At 35.6% G+C, this 11,338-nt stretch overlaps 1 non-coding gene across 1 annotated transcript; it reads right to left on the bottom strand.

Annotated features, from left to right (window-relative positions):
- Nucleotides 1-6,451: 6,451 nt before the first annotated feature.
- Nucleotides 6,452-6,560, bottom strand: LOC112313199 (U6 spliceosomal RNA). Its single transcript, XR_002975664.2, has one exon. It is a non-coding gene; the product is annotated as a U6 spliceosomal RNA (small nuclear RNA).
- Nucleotides 6,561-11,338: the final 4,778 nt, after the last annotated feature.

Below are 11,338 nucleotides of genomic sequence, written 5' to 3'. Positions count from 1 at the left end.
TTCAGAAGGAAACAACATTAAGATGATTTTAAAATGATTAGTCAGACTGCTATGTTCATTGCAGCATTATTTTCAACCTGCAGAATCTGGAAGCAACCCAAGTGTCCATCAGTAGCCAAGTGGATAAAACAATTATGATACACTTACACAATGGAATACTATTTGGCCATAATAAAGAAGAAAACTTTACCCTTTGTATCAGTATGGATGGACTTACAGAATATTATGCTAAGTGAAATAAGCCAGCCAAAGAAAGAAAATACTGTATGATTTCACTTATATGTGGAAATTAATGAACAAACTGAAGTAGCAAGCAAAATAGAGAGAGATTCATGGAGTGCATGCTGACAGCTCTGGGGGTGGAGGGTTAGAGGAGGGAGGGATTGAGCAAAAAGGAAAAATGACTCATGGACATGGACATCAGTGTGGTGATTGTGGGCCAGAGGGAGTATAAGGGGGGGTAAATGGTAATGGAAAAATACAATAAAAATATAAATAAAAATAAATAAAGGAAATGATTTCATCAAACATTTGCCAAGTGGGAAGAGTCACTCAGACCAATTGATTAGCTGGGTCCACTTAAGACTGTTGAATGTATCTCTTTGTAGACACAATGCAAAAGATCAATTGTATACCCATTCTCTTAAAGACAAAACATATTTGGCCAAGTAGCCCTTCCTTTGTGTCATATATGCCTGCTATTTACACATGGAAGGAACAGGATTTACCATGAAGGTGCATCATTCTTTTTCCCAGGAGTTAGTGGCAGTGGTCAAATAATTTTCTTGTCTTAAGCACTGAATTATTCATATCTTTTGTGTTTCAGAGATGATTCAAATATTAGATGACGTTACAAGTAAATTGTTTTATCACTTTTTTTCTACATTTGTCTTTTTTTTTTACTTTTTCTCTAACCATTAAACTCAAGTTCATTTAACCACAGAATAGGCAAGGTTTGTGTGTAAAGGTTTTAGAAGATGCAGTCTCTGTCTTCAAGGAATTTACTATTTAGTAATACTTAATGTTTTTGTTATTTTACTAGTTTTCTGCTCAAAAAATGGTATGCCTTTGTTACTATCTTTATTATCAACATCTCACAGATACCCTCTTTTCCTGTTTGTACTCCATTAAAAACCTATCTGACAAATTTATCTGAACTCTAAAAATTATTTAACCCAACAGTCTCAGAGGAATATTAGGAGTTGAAAAGAATGAAAATTAGTATTTGTCAATGTAAAAAATATTCAAATCTGTAGAGAATTTTTGTGAGCTTATTTGAGCCAAACTGAGGATGATTGCTAAGAAGCAAACCTCAATGAGGTGAGAAAATGCTCCGGAGAATGGCAGTTCTGCACCTTATTTCATACATTCCAATCAAAACAGAAGGCGTAAGTGGGTTACATGAAATCCAGGGTGATAGATTAGGGAAGCAAGAGGAAGCAAAGTGAGGAAAGCTCTGGGATTGGATAAAAAGTAAAATGATAGATACATCTTTTACATAGGTGAGTACAGGATAGTAACAGTCAACAGTTAACATGGTCACAATAACGGTGAGGGGATTTGTGAACTCCCCCTGGTGTGGTCCCTGTGCTTTGAGAGGTCTGGAAATAGTAAATTTGACATTCCAAAGGTGTATTATTATAGATGCCAAAAGATAAGAGACAGGCTCAGTTAAGGTAAAGTTTGACCTTTGTTAGGGAAAAATACCAGCCTAGGACATGACTACCTAACACAACCTACTTTTAGTTAGTAAGTTTTAATTTCAGACCATCCTATGTGGTTACTTTGGGTCTCTGAGTTTGTAAGACCACCGACACAGGTCTCCCCTGAGCTTGTCAGTTTTAGTATGTGGCCCCTTTTCTTCCAGTCTTTAAACGGGCGATATACCTTTTCTCTTACTGAAAAAGCAAGCAATTTGCATAATTCTCAAATAATTTAAAAATACAATCAGAAAGCTGAAATTGTGAGGGAAAAAAATGAAACATGATTCCAAATATCGTAACCCATTATAGACTCCATGGGCCTGGGTAGAGGGGGGCAGGCTGTCTTTGTGGTACTGAAATACCTGACAGAAAAATAGCAAAAGAAAAAAATGGACTTTGTAGGTAAATAGCTCAACAAGACTTTAAAATAATTGTACATAAAAGATTGTAAACTATAGTGACCATGTCCTTCATCAGCAGGAGTTCCCTGTGCTGTCCATGGGCTTCTCCACAGGCTTTAGGACGCTGAAATCTTTTGAGTTTGGCAGAAGAGACCATGCTCAGTAACTCACAGAATTTAGCACTTTAAAGAGGAAAATTATTGTAGTAATGGGATTTCAGGATTTTAGTAACCACAGTTTAGATGACAAATGCCACTGAATAAAGTATTTTATGACAACATATAAGAGATTATACTTATTCCCTGAGGAGCTTTTCACCTCCATTTTATGTACTTTTAGGATCTGTACTGAATAAGTGAAGTAGTTGAAGCTCTGAAATTTGATTCCTCCCAAACACTAAGGGGAATGTTCAAAAAAATCTGCATAAAAGACATCCGCAACATGAAGCTGAGGAACTTAGCTTACATGTTAATCATTGCTCTGTGTTGTTTGCACAACAACCGTCAAATTTGGCCCAAGACAAAATAAAGAATATTGCCTCATTAACAAGTTTGGCAGTGTTTTAGTGACAGTAATCACATTTTTATTCTATTTTCATATTCAAGACTTCAAAGAAGCTTAAAAAATATTCATTAACGAAGCAGGTTACAGCATGCCAACAAGGAACTGCATCAGCACTGTCATATATAATTTGGTGAGCATTATCTAGGGGGGCAGAGTTTAGTTTTAACTATGGGAAATATATACACAAAGAAACATGCCAGATGAGATTAATGAAAACATTCCCTTTGAAATAAATTAGTTTTTCACTAAAAGGGAAAAAGTACTCTACAGTGTAATTTGTTGTTTGAATTTTAAGTGCTATGATCAGTCATTAATGAGCAATATCATTTAAGGAACTTTCCAAAGACTGAATTTTCACTGAATATAATTATATAAAAAGCAAGAAAGTATACAAAACTTTTGCAAAAAAATGAAATTTTAAACATTTACTTATAAAAGTAATAGATATAGAGATATGAATGAGACAAGTCAGTTTGGTCAAAACCAAATACATTGCAAGTGTTGTAGAAGTGCATGCATTCATATTGGTAAAAAACACATGAAAGTGAGAAATTCAGAAACTCTGATTTCTCAAACAATAGTTAGGCAAAGGATGAGACCTGAGCAGAAATGTGCACTAGCATCTCTCTGAATGTCATCCTTTACTTATCTTTTGGTGTTCGTGTGACTGCTATTCTGATACAGGTTTTACTTAGTTCATCTTAGTTTTACTTCCCATTTGACCTTGTATTTTGGAAATGGAGCCAATATTATCTGTATATTTTGTGGATGGTCCATGTGTCTGTATTCATAAACTTCACATGGCATTTGGATTCCAAAAACTCATAATACTTGGGCACATTTGCCCTAATTGATTATATTGAATTTACTTCAAAGCATTTGAACAGGTTATCTGTCATCTATCTGTCTCTACCCATCTATCTACCTATCTATCAATGAACTAATTGATTCAATCAGTGAGGGAAATTTAATAAACATTGAGGAGTAATTAGTGACCTAGGCTATGAACAAATAAAACTATAGAGATTATGAAACCAGGCCTTTTGTCATTGGTTATTATGTCACAGATTTTCTGGAAAATAGTCTTTCTTAAGGGAAACTCAGAAAGGCACCAGAGTACCTCCACAGCACATTAACAGTCTATTACATATGCTGGGAGCAAACATCCAGTCAGTATATATAATTATTACTAAAATCCAAAAATTGACCAGAGAGTTCATGCTGTCCTAAAGCTGTATCATGGGACCAATTTTCCCCTAAAACAAATATGCATTATATGCATATTTATTTCAAAAATTTATTTACTGGGACTCCAGTCAAGATGCCAGTGTAGGTAAACATAGTACTCGGAATCTTGTACAACTACATTAAAATTACAACTGAATTACAACAACCATCATTCATAATTACCTGAAATGCAGCTGAACAGAAATCCTAAACTAAGGCCACATCAAGACAGGTAGGAGGGGTGGAGCCCAGGAACAGATGATCCCACATCGATGTGTGGCAGTTAAAAATCAGGAGAGATATCTCAGCTACAGAGGTACCCACCAAGGAGTGAGGGGAGTCAGTCCCACAAACAAACCCTTAGCTCAGGATTCTGGTGCCAGGAAGAGAAGTTCCCATAACTTCTGGTTGTATATATCATTGGGGACTGTGGCTGAGTAAGACAGAGGGGTGCTGCAGTCCCAAGCATTCCTTTTAAAGGGCCCACTAATGAACTTACTCAGACTAACTCTCTCTGAGCTCCAGCACTGGGGAAGTAGCTTGAAAGGCACCAGGGACATAAGGGCAAGAACTAAATTATCTGGCTCAGGGCGAAGGCTGAGTGGCCACTTTCTCCAAGACAGAAATGCTGGCAAAGGCCATTGTTGTTTTGCTGAGCCCTTCCCCACAGAACCAGTAGGTGGGCAACATATCTGAGTCTCCATCAAACTGGCTCACACTGCTTACCCCACTGTGGTGACTTCCTGAGACTCCACTGACCCAGCTTGTGGGTTCACCCAAGCTGTTTCCAGTAGCTTTTCCATTCAAATGGCCTCTTTCGTATCATGTTTTGGACTTTTCTAAAATCTCTCAAACAAGCAACATTTGTCCTCTACAAGCCACATACCTCTTGTTAAATGGCTCCAGGCCTGGTACTATCAATAGCTGGCCTTGGTTCACAGCTTAGCCTATCATGGGTGCCTGCAAGCCCAGCACAAGTAGCAGCCATCTGTAAATCACTCTGTAGCTCATGCCACGTGGCCCCAGTCAGGTCACAGGTAGTGACTAACCTTATACCTCCCAAGAGGTCCCAAATCCAGTGTACCACGTGGACAGCTTCAAACCATACCATATTACAACCATCTGTCTTCCACAAGTGACACATGCAAGGAGGAGACTTGGTGGGTGCCAAAGCTCCACTGAAGCAAATCCTGTTCCGGGGAGTTGGCTGCTGCACAGCAAGTCCTCTGCTGTAGTAGCAGCTGGTCCTCACAACCAATCAGCCTGGGGGGCAATCCCTATTAGTGACATGCCAACAGCAATCAAGGCTCAACTCTAATAGGAAAGTGCACATAGCCCACACAGGGGACACACTTGGAGAACCCAGCTCGGGTGACTGGGGAGGCTGTACCACTGGGCCTTACAAGACACCTACTACACAAGGCCGCTCTACCAATCCTGGAAGATGGAACAGCTCTACCTAATGCATACATATAAAGAGAAGAAAACAGCCAAAATGAGGAGACAAAAAAATAAGTCCCAAATGAAAGAACAGGAGAAATCTCACGAAAAAGAACTAAATGAAATAGAGGCAAGCAAACTACCAGATACAGAGTTCAAAACAATAGTTAAAAGGATGCTCAAGGAACTTAGTGAGACCTTCAACAACATGAAAAATTACATGAGAACTACAAAAAAGAACTAGCCAGAAATGAAGAATATACTAATTGAAATGAAGAATAAATTACAGAGACTCAACAGTAAAGTATATGAAGCAGAAAATCAAATCAGTGATTTGGAATATAAGGAAGAATAAAACAACCAGTCAAAATATTAAAAAAGAAAAAGGAATTGAAAAGAAAAAGGAATTGAAAAGAAAAAAACTAGAAGAGAATAAGGAGCCTCTGGGACAACTTCAAGCATACCAACATTCACATCATGGGACTACTGGATAGGTGAGAGAGAGAATAGAGATGCCAAAATGAGAAGAGAGAGAACAAGAAACTAAAAACCTATTTGAAAAAATAATGATGAAAAACTTCCCTAATCTGGTGAAGAAAATTGACATACAAGTCCAGGAAGTACAGAGGGTCCCCCAAAAAGATCAACCCAAAGAGGCCCACACTAAGACACATCATAATTAAAACACCAAAGATTAAGGATAGAGAACCTTAAAAGCAGCAAGAGAAAAGCAGTTACCTAGAAAGGTGCTTCCATGAGATTGTCAGCTGATTTCTTAACAGAAACTTTGTAGGCCAAAAGGGATTGGCATGAAATATTCGAAGTAATGAAAAGCAAGGACCAAAAACCGAGATTACTTTATCCAGCAAAGCTATCATTTAGAATCAAAGAACAGAGTTTCCCAGACAAGAATATATTAAAGGAGTTCATCACCATCAAACCAGTATTACAAGAAATGTTAAAGGGTCTTATTAAGAAAAAAAAGAAAAAGAAAGACAAAAAATATGAATGATAAATGGCCAGAAAAAATAACAAAATCTGTAGCCTCTGAAAGCATGGAGTATACTTCTACTCCCTGTGAGTAATAAAATTCTTTATTTAGTTTTTTTTTTTTTTAAGCATGGTTGGATTTTAGAAGGTATTTGTGTGTCATCCTTGTGCAGGGGCAATGCTAATCTTCTCTGTATTGATCCAATTTTAGTATATGTGCTGCCGAAGAGAGTACTGGACTTTAGGAGGTATTATGCTAAGTTAAATAAGTCAGTCAGAGTAAAAGAAATACCATATGATTTCACTTATGTGTGAAAAAAATAATATAAACAAACAAAATAGAAACATTCATAGATACCGAGAAGAGACTGACAGTTTACAGAGGGGAGGAGAATTGGAAATTGGGTGAAAAAGGTGAAGGGATTAAGAAGTACAGATTGATAGGTATAAAATAGTCTTTGGGATGTAAAGTAGCATAGGAAATATAGTCAATAAAATTTTAATAACTGTGCATGCTGCCAGTTGGGTACTGGACATATCAGGGGGAACACTTTGTAAAATATGTGATTGTCTATCTATTGTGCTATACACCTGAAGGTAATACAAAATAGTATTAAATGTAAACTGTAATTGAGGAAAAAAAATTTCTTAAAATATAAATAAAGGTAAATTAAAAATAAATATAAATAAATAAAACTATACTATATTTTTTCACAAAAGATGTAGTCACCTATAATAAATGCATATAAATAATTAAAATAAAAATATAATAAATACCTAAAATAAAATAAAATGAAAAGTATCTAAAACTCAAGATCAGGAAAGTTATGAATTCTAATCAGAAACCAAGTAAAATAAAGAAGAAAATAAAAACTGATTAAAGAGTGTCAAATTCACCAGTTGGTATAATTTACTTTCCTGATGGGTGAAGCTAAAAGAGAACAATCCAATCTGTCTTCTTTTTATGTATACAAGATGAAATAACTATTGTTCCAGTTAATAAACTTTCAATTGTGCTGTTCAGTTCTAAAATGCTAACTGTCATTGTCACATTACTCTTTGAGACTAGGAAGGTAAGTTCTTTTCAAACTTCAAGTGAAAAAAATGCAGGCTCAGAAAAATTAGATTCCGAATCCAGAATCACACAATTCTTACTGAAATTTGAGTCTGAGACAGACTACACTGGTTTCTGGTCAAGTGTACTTCACCGGATGTCCCAGGCTCATCCCTTCTTTGAGGATGTGATGAGGAAGACCCACATGTTGTTTGGGGTAGAGGAACCTGGTTTTGTTTTCCAAAAGTCAAGTGTTACAGAGATGGCCAAGTTTCAAGAGCTTGTGCTTGTACAGAGGATAGTGGTGGCACAACAAGTATTTGTTCATTGACTAAATATAGTTTCTCCCCCATAGCAATCATCATTTTCAATACAAATTAGGAGGGTGAGATATCACAGAAGGGTAATATGACTCTTTCCATGAGCAGTTGGACTTTCATTCTCAGTGACCTAGAAGTAAATATGAGTAAACATAGTGTCAATTATTTAAATATGTTCATTTTGGTTCATTTGGACGTGTCCTTGTTCCTTTTACTTGGTCTCATTCAATGTATTAGTAAAATTTTTCCTTATTCACTCAAGTGATGATAGTATATTCCTTAGAGCAATACTTTGATGGAAAATAAAAATAAATAAATATATATCTACAATGCTAACCCTGGTATTATAAATCAACTGAAAATCAAAAGATGCCTTAAGATATGCCAAAAGCCAGCCTGATCTCACCTGGGCTCAGGATAAGGTCTCAGAAGGCCTCCTTCACATGTCTGACATGTGGTTGGGGCAATGGGAGCAATTGTGACCCCATTCTCAAACATCTAGCATATAGTTTAGGCTTCTTCACATGGCATTTGGATTTCATTAAAATCTAGAGAGTAAAAATTGTAAGGTAAAACAAAATCAAGTACTTTACAAGCCTCTGTATGCATAACATTTGTTAATATCACTTCAGTTTTTTTAAATAACATTTTAAAACACAAATGAGTTATTATTGACATGGCTCTTTTCCCTACTACTGTACTAAAGATCTCATGTAAAGCAAATGGATAAGGATGTGTCGAGGAGCTATTATATTTAGGGCACTAAACTAGGGGGTAGGGGAGGCTAGTTTATACTACAGTGGTCTCCTTATCCAGATTAATTTCATTACAGGTTGGACGTATTTTGTAAAAGAGAAACACTACTGCTGCTAAGAGTCCTTTCAGAGCAGGATGGCCGCTGCTTATTGAAGGGGCAAAGCAATAGCATGTTGACAACCCAGTTATGCAAATTCAGTGCTGCTGCTGGAGGGAGGTTGAGGCTGGGATCAACAACAAAGAAACGTTCCACCGGTGGCCTCCCCTTCATGCTTACAGTTTTCAACCATTTAATATTTAGTGGGCATGCAAAGAAACTGATTTTTATGAGAATATCTTTATTAAAATATGAGGGATTTACATGCACATTCAGCATAATATAAACTTATTTGATTTGCCTTCATTGTACCCTTTGTTATTGCTCATAAATTGATAGTGTTATCACTGACACTCTGATGTCTAAACATATAAATCCTTCATAAACACAGAGGAGGTATAAAATTCATTCAAAAGTACATTATAAATAAAGACTGTAGACTCCAGGTGATGGTTTGGCACATAGAATAGAAATTTGATTCCCTAGTTACAACCCAAGCTTTCCACTTGCTCTTTGTATCACACAGCAAATTATTTAAGAGATTAAGCATCAAATTCCTCATCTGAAAAATAGGGATGATAGTGTCAACCTCAAAGCATTCAAATAAGTATTTAAAAAATATATATAAAATATATTTTCACATATTTTCAGCACTCAGTAAATTAGAACTATTATATGTGTTTAGTGTTATTCATGACAATGTCCTGGCCATTATAAACTTAATTTTTTAAGTATATAAATGTAATAAAATTATTCTTGTTTGTTGACAAAGGTTAAAGATAAGGTAAAAGAGAGATAAAGTATTTCTAGAATGATGTACACTTTTACTTTTAAAATATTTTATGTGAAAATCTTCAGGAAAAATTACCAATATCTGGATTAATATATTCCTGAGGTTTTACTGAAGTTTGGGCTCCTATCTTCAATTTTTTAAGACTTTATTGTTTTAAAGAAGGTTTAGACTTACAACAAAATGAAGAGGGATGTGCAGAGACAGCCCAAACACTCCCAGCCCCTGCACTCACACAGCCCCCCCATTATCAACATCACCAGAATGGGACATTTTTTTCCTAAGGATGGACTCACATCGACACATCACAAAAACCCTAAGTCCATAGTTTACCTTAGGGTTCACTGTTAGTATTGTATAGTTAATGGGTTTTGAAAAATTCATATTGACATTTATCATTATATCACATAAATATCTTATAATATCATGCAGAGTACTTTTCCTGCCCTAAAATTCCTCTGTCTGGGTTATACCTGTTCATTCCACCCCCTTTCACCTCAGGAAAACACTAATCTTTTTATTGCCTCCACAGTTTTGCCTTTTTTAAAGGACATATAGCTAAAATTATGCAGTATGTAGCCTTTTGCTTTCCTTCATATGGGCATCCATGTGTCAGGTTTTTTTGGACATAAGTTCTTAACTCTTTTGTGAATATACCAAGGGGTATGATTATTGGATTGTACGGTAAGACTGTTTACTTTTGTAAAAAGGCGCCAAATTGTTTTCTAAAGTGGCTATACAATTTTGCATTCTCAACAGTAAAGTATGAGAATTCTTTGTGTTCTACATCCTCATCAGCATTTGATGTTTTCAGTATTCCAGAATTTGGCCGTTCTAGTAGGTGTATGCATATAGTAGTATCTCACTGCTGTTTTGATTTACATTCCCCAATGACTCAAGATGCAGAGTGTTCTTTCATATATTTATTAGGCATCTGTATATCTTCTTTGTTGACATGTCTCTCAAGATCTTTGGCCCATTTTTTAATCAGATTGGATTGTTAGATTCCTTATTGTTGAGTTTAACAAGATCTTTACATATTTTAGATAGCAGTCCTTTATCATTGTGTCTTTTGCAATTATCCTCTCAGTCTGTGGCTTATCTTCTCCTTTTCTTGATATTATCTTTCACAGAGCAGAGTTGTTTTTTTTTTAATAGTTTTAATGAATTCAGCATATCAATTATTTCTTTCATGCCCAGTATCATTCGTTGAAGAGACACTTTTTGCTCTGTTGTATTATTGCCTTTTCCCCTTCGTCAAAGATCAGCTGACATTATTTATGTGGGTCTATTCCTGAGCTCTTTTCTGTTTTGTTGATCTATTTGTCTGCTCTTTCACACTTTCTTGATCACGATAGCTTTATAGTGAGTCTTGAAGTCAGATAGTATCAGTCTTCCAACTGTGTTCTTTTCCTTCAACTTACTTTCAATTTCAACTCTTTCTCACATATCATAAGAAAAAAAAAACTATTTAATGTAGGCATCCTTTCTTAAAAAAAAAAACTAGCAACAAAGCCTTTTCTATGCTCTATTTGCTACTTTATGATATATAAATTTAAATCTCAGTTTGCCACTGAACATCATATATTTTTATTAACATAATGATATAGAAAACCCCATAATGGTGTCTAAAACATAGATTAATTTTCTCATGGAGTCTATCTGTAGAGCAGTTTATATTCTGAAAAACAAATCATTATCTACAGGATGAAATAACTTGGCAGTGATTGTAAAGGTATTTACCTATTGAAAACATAAGCTTAGATATATCTGTTTCCTCTGTGTTGTGTCTGTTCGTACTTAAATTTTCAAATATTATTTTATTTACTCAAATTCTGCATATCAGAATTTATCAGACTTTATCAAAAGTCTGCATAATATATATTGTGTCTGCATGTGTAAACACTTCTCCTCGGGAATCCTTGTGACTACTTTTCTCCCTTTCAGTGGCAACACAAAATCTTCAGTCATGTAGCCAGATGCATTGCTCTGGATG

This window comes from Desmodus rotundus, chromosome 2, assembly GCF_022682495.2.
Source record: "Desmodus rotundus isolate HL8 chromosome 2, HLdesRot8A.1, whole genome shotgun sequence".
Lineage (NCBI taxonomy): Eukaryota > Metazoa > Chordata > Mammalia > Chiroptera > Phyllostomidae > Desmodus > Desmodus rotundus.
This window is presented reverse-complemented; position numbering and strand designations above follow the sequence as displayed.